This window comes from Lepeophtheirus salmonis, chromosome 14 (genome assembly GCF_016086655.4).
Source record: "Lepeophtheirus salmonis chromosome 14, UVic_Lsal_1.4, whole genome shotgun sequence".
NCBI classification, from domain to species: Eukaryota; Metazoa; Arthropoda; class Copepoda; order Siphonostomatoida; family Caligidae; genus Lepeophtheirus; species Lepeophtheirus salmonis.
The window spans coordinates 9,449,335-9,463,033 of NC_052144.2; the positions used below are offsets into that span (position 1 = coordinate 9,449,335).

Here is a 13,699-nt window from a genome sequence, read left to right on the forward strand (position 1 = left end):
GATTTTTAAACCAAGTCTCAAAAAATTTATTAACATATAAACATAAAGAGGTTGGCAGAAGTATCCAGACAATATTTTCAAGTAAGTTTAAAAAATAGTAAATATCATTTTATGAGAAAATGTATAACAAATGACGTTTCGATTGTACAATTAGCTGTTGTATCATTCAATATGGTCACCGTTGGTATTGATTACCAACTGCAAACGAGACATAAATGCTGAGCAGGCCTTCATTACATCTTTGTTGTTGAAGCAGGGTATGTTCCTCTTCACAGACAAGTTCGATAATCTCAAGTAGCTATGGGGATTCCCGTTTACCTTCTTTCTCAGCTCTAACCATAACAAAAAATCACACGGGTTAAGGTATATGCCATTGAAAGGCCAAACATTAGATTTGATAACAACACGTAATTGTCTTTCAACGTTAAGCATCAAAGTTTTGGCAACATGACAAGGTGCTGAGTCTTGAATTTAGATCAATCTTGAGGGTTTATGGCTTCCAGCCTTGGAATTACAACATTGTTAAGAATGTCAAAGTATGCTAAAAGGTAAACTAGACACAGTTGTCTTAAATATGTGCCTGCATAACATTCCCATCACTAATGATCAAACATCAAATATCTTGGAAGTCAACTTGTTTTTCATAAAAGGAGGAAAATTTCCTCTATCTTCGAAGTCCTTGCGTTAATTCTTTGGGTTGTAGGGGGAGCGTCCAAGGTGAAGTTTGACTCATCACTGTATAGCTTTTTTATGCTTGCTTTTAATTTTAACATTTGGTAGAGTTTATTTCCTCTTTGCAACGTGATATCCTTCATCTTCCTTGTAAGAAGGTAAAACCTTTCACTCCAGGAGGACTTCAAGTCAAGGTAGTCCTTAATGATCCTGGCCCACGTCCTCCTACTTATAGATCTCCTGTAAGCATAACCAGCCGTTGACATGCAAAGATTTGCTAAGATGAACCTTTTGAGCCCAGACAAGAAGGGGCTAGTCCACTTTTTGGCTTTGTGTGAACCACATGAGTTATGGGGAGAGTCCCTTACTCGCTTTCAGTTGCTTGCAGACATAATAAATGCTGCTCATAGTACTTTAACATCGTTGTCGCCCTAAAACAGTTTTGCAATGACTTTACGTTTGTCCTTTTACTCCTGCATGGTGAAACTAAACAGATTAACTATAAAAATAAAAGTTGAATGTATATAGAAAGGTTTTTCATGCAAATTAAGAGCTTAGTAAGATAAACGCATTCAATATATTCAAAAAATTATGAATATTCCCGGATACTTCTACCCACCCCTGTAAACGACCACCTTTTATGATTTAATCTTTAAAAAATATACAAGATGAAAGACGTTTCTGCATAAGTGTGGAATGTACTACATAAAAAACTGTTTAAAAACGAAGGTAAAATTAAATTTCTATACAAATGATTAAAAGGAAGGGCTTCTTAATGTAATATAAGGGTGGGAGGAAAATAAAGAAGAAAAAGTAAACCTTCAGTAAGTCCAATGTTTTTTTTTGTTTTTTTGCACATACCATCCTTACGTATTACAAGACTGGAAGGTGTTAAATAAAATAATGGAAAAAATTGGGAGAGCAGAAAGGATTTGTAGGATTTTTTCTTAATACGAAAATTTCAAATACAGTTGGAGGGAGCCATCGAAAAACTTCGTGTGGCCTCTATAGTAATTGTTGGACGCCAGGAGTGGATCTCTATTGTGCGATATAAGATTGTTTATCACCCTAAAAAAATAGTAAAGGCCGCTCCTATTAAGTTTGAATTATATCAGCGATAGGTAATCCTAATTGTATAAAATACAACTGTTATAGTCTGTGATATCATTTGGTATTTTGTTTGTTTTCGTCCATTTTTTTAACTTTAGTTCTTAAAGGATAGTTTTTACATATATATTTATTTTTTATAATTTGTATTCTATAAACTATATATGATTAATAGATATATTTATAATGTTTAAAATAGGTTGTAATAATAAGATAATTAGAGAGCGTTGTTTGCATCTCACAATTGTAATTGATATATTTTTTTATAAATTGCAAAATAATCTTTCCAAAAATGTTTTAATGATTGTTTTGATGCAACTAAGATAAATTATATCTCGATTAATTTACTTCTTTTAAGTTTGTATTCGAGGTTTTATAGAAAAATAAAATTATTTTCGGTTAGTAAAGAGCCCATAACCTATAATTACTCATAAATATGTTTATAAAGATTAGAAAAAAGGAGAAAAATACCGAAAAAATTATTAGAATTAATAATAACGTCAATATGATTTTTCATTTTTCTATAAATGTAATTAAATTGAAATAAACTTATAAAAAAATATGGAACGACGTAGCTCAATAGACAACAAGATCCCTAGAAGTTATTCTCTTGCACTCTATGTGTGTAGGTTTGCATCACAGTAATTCATACAAAAGAAAGTATACTAAATATATATGGACTTTTAAGACAGTTCCTAGGTTGAATGGAGTAAATGTAATATTAGAAAGCATACTTTTCCTCACTGCTACTCTTTCTGACCAATTCAATGAACATTAAAAAAATCAGTTTAACGAAATAGAATGGGAATTCAGCTCATCAGAAAAATCGACAGTTCACAACTAAATTCGGTGTGTATGTTTGTTTTTGTGAGAGGTAATTATGTGTTTATTTGAAAAAAATAGTGAAATTGTTTATAACTAATCAATTTTCTTTTCTTCCTTAAATTGCTCCGATCAAGACCAAATTTTACAACAAGACCGATCGAGATTTCCAAATCAAAACCCAGCCCTAGTAGATTATTACATCTGCAAAAATAGTTTTACATTTTATTTCTTCCACAATTTATTATATCATATGTATGTATTTTTAAGTATCTATGATATGAAATGAAATAAAACCATTTAAGTACTACTTATGTGCATTTAAAAAAATAATGTTTAAAAAGAGACATATAATTAGCGGAATACTTTAAAATGACAATAATCTTATAGTATTGATAGAAAAGAGAGAAGGAAAAATAATATAATGGAGAAAAAAGAATACTTTCTTTCCATTTTTATTTCAAAAATGGGGAAATAATTATTTTCACATTACATTATATAACTATGTGATTTCTGACGATTTTTTAATTCAATAATTATATTAATTATGATTACATATAATTGTAGAAATGCAGGTTAATGAAATTATTTTGATTTATTTATAGGGCGGTTGCGTAATAGAAAAAAAGAGAGTTTTATTTGCTTATTAGAAAAATAGGCGTATTTATGGTTATTTTATGATAAGTTGACATGCAATTTAAGCAAATATATTTGGAAATCGTCTATGGAATATTTTCTATGGAATGAGATATATTCTTTTCTCTGAGTTTAATATATACATACATACATTAATCTATAAACAATAGGTTCAATTTAGAAGAGGTTTGTTCACGAACCAAATATGTATAAACATTTTATAAATGGGTACTTATAAAAGTAGGTATAAAAGAGGCTTTTCAATTATTACTTCTTATATATATTTAGGTAGGTATGTGTGTGAACAACTTTCCATAGGATTTATACATCAATATATTGGGGATTGATTTAAATGATATTAACTCATTGTTACTAGTCTTGGCGTTGGATTTGAAAGCCCTACACAGATCTAAGACCCTTAACATTTTAATGTATATATCTAATATATACTATAAGTAAACTGGGATACTATACACCCTAGGATTTATCAAAAACTTACTTATTCCTTTAGGTTTATAACTTATCGCCCAATACTTGTGAGCATACTTCTGAAACATTAAATGTCTTTATATGCAATTTATTTTGATATTGTCTAATTTAGTATTTATTTTGATATTGTCTAATTTAGTATTTTTTGTATATTTATGAATTACTAAACGTGGTTTTGTCAAATTAATTAACTGTCTTGATTAATCCTTGGTTTTTCATTTTGATTATTTGGATTCTTCTTTTTTTTCTCAATGTGATAACTAATGAGTCCAATATATAATACGTTCAATATATTTCGCCGGTATGTAAAAGTAAAACAAACATGAATTTGCTTATCCTAACAGTTCGAAAAATGTTTGGTAGGCGAGCCGCTTAGCCCTCATTATGTATATGAAGGAAATATAGACTTAAATTACTCGGCTATCCATTAGAAATTCTACTCAGAGTCCAACAAGGACTCATTGTTACTCTCTGTCTTTCATAAGCACGCGCACTATTTATTGTTCAGATTGCAACTGCAATTAATTCCAAAAAAATATTTTTTGTATTTATGATAGTCCTCATTTAAAATTAAGACCTCCTCAAAACTCATATTTTTTAATCAAATAAAGCTTATTTCTATGTTTAAAATTGTACTTTGAACTTTAGTCACAGATAGTAATGCAGTTAAAAACCAAAGTCTCCACCCAATGAATGAATAAAATTGTTAATATAAATCAATGTTACTTTATCTTGCTGATTGATTTTCACAAACACAATTCCTGGCTGTTTTTATGTTTATACGTCACCTATAATAATATATGTAATAAAAAAGTGACTCTATTAATTTGAATTAAAGTTATTTGGCTTTTACTTTTTTTTAAATTATTTAACAAATTTAAAAAAAAAAAGCGTAACAGGGTTTACTTATATTTTGTTAATATTCCGATGCATTATTTTTTCCTTAAGTTGTTCAATGGTAATATTGATTGATGCTCTGGTTGTTGTATTTTTTTGCATGTATATTTTTGCATATGGTTCTTTTTATTTTTACCTGAAGCATGAGGTATACAGAGTGCAGACTCAAATCTTACAATAGTATGATTTAATTACAAAAAACGTGATATTCATGGAATTAAAAAAAGACAACTCATGACTATTTTTTACTATGTTCAAATACTATGTTAAGTTATTTATTTTTTTTACAATATGTCCTCCGTCAATATCAAAAATATCCTTGACACACCGGCGAACACATTTGCAGCTATTGACGATGAAAGTCGTACATCAGAGCAAATCCAAATTTGAGTGAGAGTTTTGGATGAAGATATTCGTTTCCAAGACATCTCAAATTGTAAAACTCCAGAAGCTTTAGGTTAAGATTGAAAGAAGGCTACATGGAGGCATGCCATAAATCCTCTATTTTGTTGCTGCTGTAGTTTTTTTCTATTTTGCTATGTGGGGATTAAATTGATTTATTGATGTTGTAGGTGGTCTGGACGGAGATGTGAAGGTATTTTGTGGTCTTTTCTGCACTTACACCGTCAAAAAAAGATCGCACACGCATTGTAATTTTTGTTGTTGCTCCTTACTTAGAGACGTGGAATAAAATAAACCTTTTGTTTCAGCTGTCATTTGCTTGTGTACTGAAACCTCGTAATTAAAAATAATGGAAATAAAATCTTAATTAAATGCTACTAGATATTGTGGGTTTTAACTTTGTAAATTGAGCAATGAAGTGTAAATAGAAATTATTACTTGGGTAAGTTACACATCGTCGTACGTTCAAAATTGTCGGACACTTAACAGTTAAGTTCCAACAATTCTTCAGTACGGCAACCTAGCATATCAAAAGAGAATATTATGTAATCCTTACACATTTAAAAAAAAATCTTGGAACATTTTTATTCGATTGATGATATGGTTTTTGATAAACAAAAGTTTAAAGTTGGAGGTTCATTAAGCACTTCTATATTTTAAGGTATGTGATAATATGAAGATATTGTGTCTTCATTTGGTTATATCCTAACAAAATTGTCATGTTGTAGTTCAATAGGAGTTTTTACATAATTATTTCATTTATTTGCTGCATTTTTGTCATAATTTTTGCAAAATTATATCGGTCTTATAAAATAGACCAAATAATTGACAAATTCAAATAATTAGACAGTGTCTTAAATTGAGTAAAATAACCAATAGTTACTAAATAGCCAAATAAATAGCTAGATACCGAAGAAAAAATCAATCCAATAGCTGTTGAACAGGAAAAAGAAAAGGTGGAACAGATGCAGGGTACATAAAACTCCCTCGGAAACGCTTCACCGTCCATCATAATAATAAATACTACCAAATAAAATGTATAATATTTATATCCGTGCATCCAACTCCATCTCGGGAAGAAATATGACGGTTCCAATTTTGCAAAATAATGGATAAAGGATTGCCAACTAATTAAAGATTCCCATGCGCACAACAGTAGATACGTTCTATTTGAAATTTTATCCTCCAGGGAGATAAATATTCAAACAGCATTTGCACTCGTATGTACATTATTCTGTTTTAATTTTGTTCTTTTATTGTGTCTAAAATTAAGAATAACGTCGAAATTAAAAATTATGTTTTGAAATTTTTCCGAATTTATAAATTTTGAGCATTTTTTAATTGTGTCTTTAAATCTTTTATAACCTCTTCATTCGATGTTTTAATGAAAATATTATGATACAAACTTTATAATAAGATATTTGTCAATGTGTTTATTTAAAATAATCTTAAATATAACGTACGATTTCTATATAAAGTACATTAATGTAAACAACTCTTTGATGTGTCCGACGATGCATAATATTCTATACTGTAAAATAAATAAGACTGGGACAACATGCAAGTAAGACTCTCGAAGTAACACTGATTATATTAAAATAAATATATCACGTTAAACAAACATTAAGTAAACGAACATTAGTGATGTTACGGTAATTGTAAGGAATATTACTCATAACTTACTCTTGATAAAGATAGTATGATTTAGTTAGCCCTGCCTTAAATATTAGGGGATATATCGATCCTGAACAAAGATATTGATAATTTAAAAAAATAGCAATGAATTTTGTATAAATTATTTCTTGTTTATAGCCTCCCTCCCCCTCTCGCATCCCCTTCGATCAACGGTCAGCTGGACTGTCGATTGTTGCATATAAATACATTAATAACAATTGTTTATTCTTCATTCTTTGTAAAGAAATAAAGCTTTTATAACAATTCTAATGCATCATGTACTTTTTATCCTCTTTTTTGACCAAATGAGGGCTATTTTTTTTTTTTTTGAGAAGAACAGTTATAAAATGAAAGGAGTAATTAAATTAGAATAATCGTATAATAAATATTATAATGAATTAAAAATCAATTTCAATTATCTTCTTGATTTTGTTTAATCTAAATAATAATATTTAAATAACATTCTTTTCTTTACTAAGACATGATCTTCATTAATATTTTAATTAAAGTTTAAATTTCAATTCCCAACTATTTTACAAATACAAAAAAAACAGTCTTTTATAGCAAATTGGGGACTTTTTCAAAATAAGACATTTCAACTTTTAATAATTTCCTTGAGATCAATGAACCAAGGAAAAATATATTCTAATTTCAGACGACTAAAATTGCGTTTTCTACCTACAATCTGAATGATAATTATTGAAATTCTTTCATTGGCTATGGAAGAGCACCTTTATACCTCAATTTTACTCAATTTTTAGACGGACACTTCAAAGGGGGGCTATTAACTAGCAAAACTTCATTCAACTCAAACGAGTAGTTTAGGGGAAGTATATTTACATTAATTTATACGAAAGGACACATTAACCCATGTTATCATTAAGATAATGATCATTTCGTTCCCTATAACAATGTTAATATTTTCTAAAAAATCTTATTAATTTATTTATGAATACAAATTAATATATTTATACTAACATTTAATAGTTTCAATTGATAGCTTTATTATCAACCAAAGCTTTTAATATAAAATAAAATGATTATAAACTTTACATCAGATAGTGTGAAATTAATGTAAGGAAAATACGAAGCTCTAGAAATTTACAGGCAATTACCATTCTTTAAGTATAAAAAATGTAATAAAATGGAATTAAGGTATTTGTTCGTGAAAATATAAAGAAAAAAAATGATATTCTATAAAATAGTATGCCTCTATTCCGAAATTGTAAATTTAAATATGGGAAAAACTATTCCATAGAATACATATAGGCAAGGAGTTCTCTAATATACAATTTATATTATTTTATGCTATTCAAATGTTATTTTTGTAAAAATACAACCCCAAAAAAGATTTATTTTTTCATTTGAAATAAAATTTTACTTCCTAAAATATAGCACATTGAATAAGCTATGAACATTTTTTTAAGAACAAAAGAAGAGAAATGTCATAAAACAAGTTTTAAAAGTTGATATCTTTCAACAAGAGAGAAAAAATAAATAATTATGATATATACTATATTTTTAAAAAAACTACTACAATGAGCATCATCATTAATTTTCAATATCGTAAAAAAATGAGTATATATTAGTCATAGTGAAAATCAATTGGAAGTAAAAATAAGTTCCATAAACTTACAAAGCTTTTTGATGTTAAGTAATCTTCTTCTTTTTTTTTCAATAAAAAAATGGTATAATTATTTTATTAGAGTAATTGATATAAGAATAAAATTGACTTGTGAGGTAAAATAGAAGAGAAGGAAAGTTGAAATTATATTTTAAGCCTTATGAAATCAGAAGTAAACTAACTTATATACAACTTTTTTGTGTACCCGATAAAAAAGTAAGACGTCTTTTATTACCCTACGATTTTGTATTATTGAAAAAAAGTTTGAAGAATAAATAATTGATGGAAAAAAAACTTAAAATCTTTTGAAAGATTGTTAATTTAACAAAATAATTATTTTTGCAAATTGCTGAATTTGGAAGATTAAACAATCTGTTAAAAAGTTATTAAAGAATATATATTTTTTCATTTTTTTTTCTTCAATAGTTGAAATTTATAGAACACACTAAAAAAAGTCTAATTTTTTGTTTTGTCAAACAAAAAAACAAACAAAAAATACAAACGTTGTAACATGTGGACCAACATAATTAGAAATTAATTTAATAATCGAATAAGAAATACATTCAGTATTAAAAAATAATAATTTCTTTTTGATAAGACCTTCTTTATTCAAACTCTCATATATTCAAATAGTAACCCTTTAGGCCAAATTGGACTAATTTGTCATATTATAAAAAATACATATATCAATAACAAATAAAGAAGTAAAGCTTCGAAACAGAACGAACCTGGTTTCTTTACGTTTTAAGTTAGTGTTGCATAAGAAAACTGGACCACTTTTCTGTCAAAACAAACATTTTGGTTGTGTATTTACATGCATATCAGTTTTCCTTGATATCCGTTACATTTTACAGGTTAGATAAAATCCCTGGTACGCTTAATAATTGGAAACTTGTATGTTTATTAAATTATGCATTTTTGTGGCTAAAACAAGCTCTAAGTGAAAATAAACAAAGAAAAAAGTTTTTATCGATGGTAAATTTTAGTCACGTGCGCGGTACTAAATTTTTACAATTTTTACTTTTGTAGATGTAATTTTTTTCCGACAGTAGGAAAAAGTAAAAAAAAAAATGCAAATATGAACTATACAAACCTTTATATGTATGTTTAAACGTATAAAAAAAATGTTATTATTTAAAATTTAATTCAGGGCGTAAAAGGTTAAGAAATGTCTACTTTATTTGTTTATGGAAATTCAAAAATAAATAAATATTAAATACATACATAATACTCATACGTGAAGTTGTCGACAAACTACAACAGAAAAAACAGTTTACTGCGAAATTTTTTGTTTGTTTTTGATTAAATTATTTATAGAAATAAAAATTAAGTTAAATTGATAAATGCATTACATAATTGTAAATCTCTAACATAATTCAATAACATGAAAAAACATGTTCATTATGCAAGTTTTGTGTTTCTACTCACTAATGCATTAGGAACACAATTTCATTTGTTAAATATGACAAAATAATTTTATTGTTTTCCCATAAAAATTTTATGAAAGGTCTTGTTTAATTATCAAAATAGCTTTTTGCAAAAAAAAAAAATGATTGAAATTAATCCGTTGAAAATAATTTGAAAAAAAATTCTCAAGTACATTTGTAATTAGAAGTGAAAAAAAAAAATTACATACATATATATTATTGTTCAAAGTCTGAATTGTCCTTTTTTTTCATTGATCTCAAATATATTTATTTTTTAAATCAGGTTTACATTATACAAATTACTATAAATAAATTGAAATTAAAAAATATCATTTCTTGATGGAAATATGTATTTTAAAATCATACAAAAAAAAATATTTTTTTATTTGTCTTATAGTTTTGTTATTAGACTTTATATTTTATTTATTCAATTTGATTTCCCCCTAATACCGCATTATATTGAAATTTACATATAAGTTATTGAATAAAAACTTAAAGCAGTGTTATCTTCTTTGGTGAAGAAATCTAACAAATGAAGGGATAATTGTTATCTTATTTCCTTCCTTTTTAGTATTTGGATAATTATACTGGTGTTCATAAACTGAGGAATAAAAATTGTAAGGTAAAAAAAAAAAAAAGAGTCTTTCTAAAATTTTGACAATAGGGATTCAGAAGTCTTTATCAAATTTAAATAGTAAACTAAATAATTCTGTAGCTTTGAATGTATTCCTGTAACTTGTAATAACTTAAATAATTATTCTTTATCAATTGAGAGAATTATCTGATAGTTAATTGTGTGGAGAATCATATTTTCTTTAGCTTTGTATAAGGGCCCATCATATTCTTGATGTTGTCTCTATCAGGCACAGAAATTGCATTTAAAAAATGGAACATCCCTCTTGCTTTTAGTGGACAGAATTAAATAAAAAAGCTTTTTGAGCGATATTTTCAGGTTCAGTTGATATATTCTCGGAAGAGAGGCAAAGAGCACGGATTTTTCAACTTTCTTAGGTTGCACTTTCAATTTGCTTTAAAAGATCAGTTTTCCTTTAATAATTTGTTAAACTAATTTACTACATATTCAGACTAGTGAGCCTATAGCTTTGTTTTCCAAGATAGAGTCAAACTTATCCTCTATATTAATATCAATCAAGTCACTTGATTTTTTTTTTTTTTTTTTTAACTTCTCACAAAGTCTCTGGTTTACTTAAGCAGCCTCTTTCCCTTTATTTCAAAAGACTTCTAAGAGCCAGAGTTAGTGAATATTGATCTACCCAAAGTATTGTCATTAGCTGATAAATAATATTTTTAACATCAAATCGAACTGTATGAGTTTCTAAAAAAGAAACATTTGGTTTTTAAAATGATTTCGAATCAGTGCGAGGAGGTATCAATGAAGCATACTCTGACATAACGTTGATAATACATTTATTTATACGTGGAATGAACCCAACGAACTTTTACATAAAGAGAGAAACATTTTGGAGAAAAAAACATAATTTAACAATTACTTTCTTTGTAGACTACAAATTTGTATATTATAATTTTTACTTTACTTCTGGGAACGTGTATATATATATCTGAATAGAAGTATACAAGCATTCATGTATGTTTCTGTACTTATATTCATTTACAGCATTTTAAATTTGTATTCCATAATGATAGGGATAATGAGATAAAATTTAATATTTTCTAACTTTGAACTCAATTGTCATTCAATTACGAATTTTTTTTGTATTTGTCTAGTACACAATTGTACAAACATTTCATTTTTATTTTTTGACAAATAAAAAGTATATAAAATTATTGAAAAAATAAGAAAATATCAATTTATAGAAACATTTTTCTAAAAACTTTAAAAAAATTTGTTATTCTTCAAAATTTAACATTTTGTATAAAAATATTTTTGAAAAATCTTTCAATCTTTCAAAGTTCAAAGTCTATTTTTATCAATAATTGGAAATTACAGAGCACACCAAAAGACATCCGTAAAAAAAGAATAAACTAAACAAAATGGTTGATATTTTCAACCTATTAACCAGAACAGTATGGATATTTTACCAATATAATATTTAAGTTTAATTCAGAATTAATAAATAACATTATAAAACGACAGGGTGTTTCATCATAAAAACTTTGTTTATAGAAAATATTTATTAGACTTACGGAGTTATATATTAATGCTCTCCTAGAATCTCGTTTTGTGGTAGAGGTAACCATTAAAAAGTATTTATGATCGGGAGACAGGTCTGCGTGTCTAAAACTGAACACTCCTTTAAATTTTACGGCTTGAGGATTCTCTTGTAGACCTTAAGACCAAGATATTTCTTAACTAGCCAGTCCATGGTCCTTCTGCTGCAGTTGAACTCCCTGAAGAGGCCGCTGACGGTGACCTGGCCTCTCTTGTCCTCGACAGACTTTTTCACAGCAGCAACCATTTCGTCTTGACTCAAAGCCTTGACTTAGATCTTGTGGTCGCCTCAGGAGTCCCTTTGGCTACCACGCTGGAAACGGTGGTACGGCTGTAGTTCAGAACCTTAGAAATTTCAGTGGGAGCTTTTCCCCAAGCGGAAAGTTCCAAAATTGCGACTCGACGTCTCTCCATACTATCGGCTGTTGTTTCACTGTTGCTATTTAGATTTTGCTGGAGTTTTGTTTATAACTAGTCAAGACCCTTGCCTTGATGTATAAACCGGGTTCAACTCAATAAAATCACAAATATGTGCGTGGCGTAAAATTTAACGGAGTGTTCAGTTTTAGAAGCGTACACTTTTGTTTAAATCCTGTGAAACCCATTAACGTTTAAGATTTCAAAGATATAGTTTCATCACTTTTAGGGTGAGATAAATAGTCAAGCGCAATTTGAAACACAAAAAGGTTCATTATAAAAATGTTTTATTCCTTGAAATTAATTAATGTAGTCCTTGCCAAGATTGTTTGCACAAATTATAACAACTATAGAAGGAAAAAAGAACAACAAAAGGGAGAATGCAATTAAATACTAGCATTTATTTTCATATGGTTAGTCTGTGTATTTTATAAATACATAATTTTTTACTTAGAATCAAAAAAGAGAAGAAAAAAAAGTTTATTGAAACAAAATTAGGAAAACAAATATATATATATTTATTTTTGCACTTATATCTTTATTAATTATTCACCTTCATACAGGTGTTTTTTCCCCGTATGATATTAATTAATCAAATCCTATTGGTGGTAATTATTGTTGATAGAGTATATATTTCCTGCAGATATTTTACTTATATTTTTTTGTTCTTATTACAATAATTTGTTTTCCTATAAAAAAAAACAATGTGTTTTAGAAAAACGTACCAATTTTAATCAACTTCATCATGAACAATATAAACAATGTATTATGAGTATTTTTTAATAAAATTATACCTTATACTAATTACCTCTAACATAGCTTTTTAATCGAAATATACGGATATGGAACTGCCTCCCCGAATAGGCGAGAAGAAAGTCTTCTTTTTTTTGGTTTTAAGAGACTTTTAAGAAATATTCTGCATCTACTTTTATTCCACGAAAGGAATCTCACGTGTGATTTAGTTTTGTCTTTAATTTTTGCATTCATCATTTTATTCTATCAAATAATTTTACTAATCTATTTTTAATCATAACCTTATTATTTCCAGTAATTTTATTCATATTATCTCTTATAACCATATTATATCTCTTCATTTTACAATATTATTTCACTAGATTTTATCATATTATATTTTATCATGAGTCAATTAGACACTAGTTGAAATCAAACAAATAAAATAATAGTAACTAATATTTTCATAAGGTCATTTTTCTTTGGCCACCATGGACTTATACACTTAGTTGAAAATATTGGCCGGATCTTTCTCAACAAAATCCTTCAGGGAATGATCAGAGTGGTAGTGGACATTCTAGTCCTTGCTCTCTGCAAAGCCTCATGTTC

General features: G+C 27.6%; 1 protein-coding gene across 4 annotated transcripts in view; it reads right to left on the reverse strand.

Moving 5' to 3' along the window:
* LOC121129728 (neurotrimin) overlaps positions 1-13,699 on the reverse strand; it is a 170,558-nt gene that overhangs the window by 103,038 nt on the left and 53,821 nt on the right. For 2 of the 4 annotated variants that reach the window (XM_071893398.1, XM_071893397.1), the window contains exon 2: positions 9,544-9,577. The exons of the other annotated variants lie outside the window; for them this stretch is intronic. The gene's annotated coding sequence lies outside the window, so the exon portion shown is untranslated. The remainder of the gene's footprint in view (positions 1-9,543; positions 9,578-13,699) is intronic. 4 annotated transcript variants of the gene reach the window in all.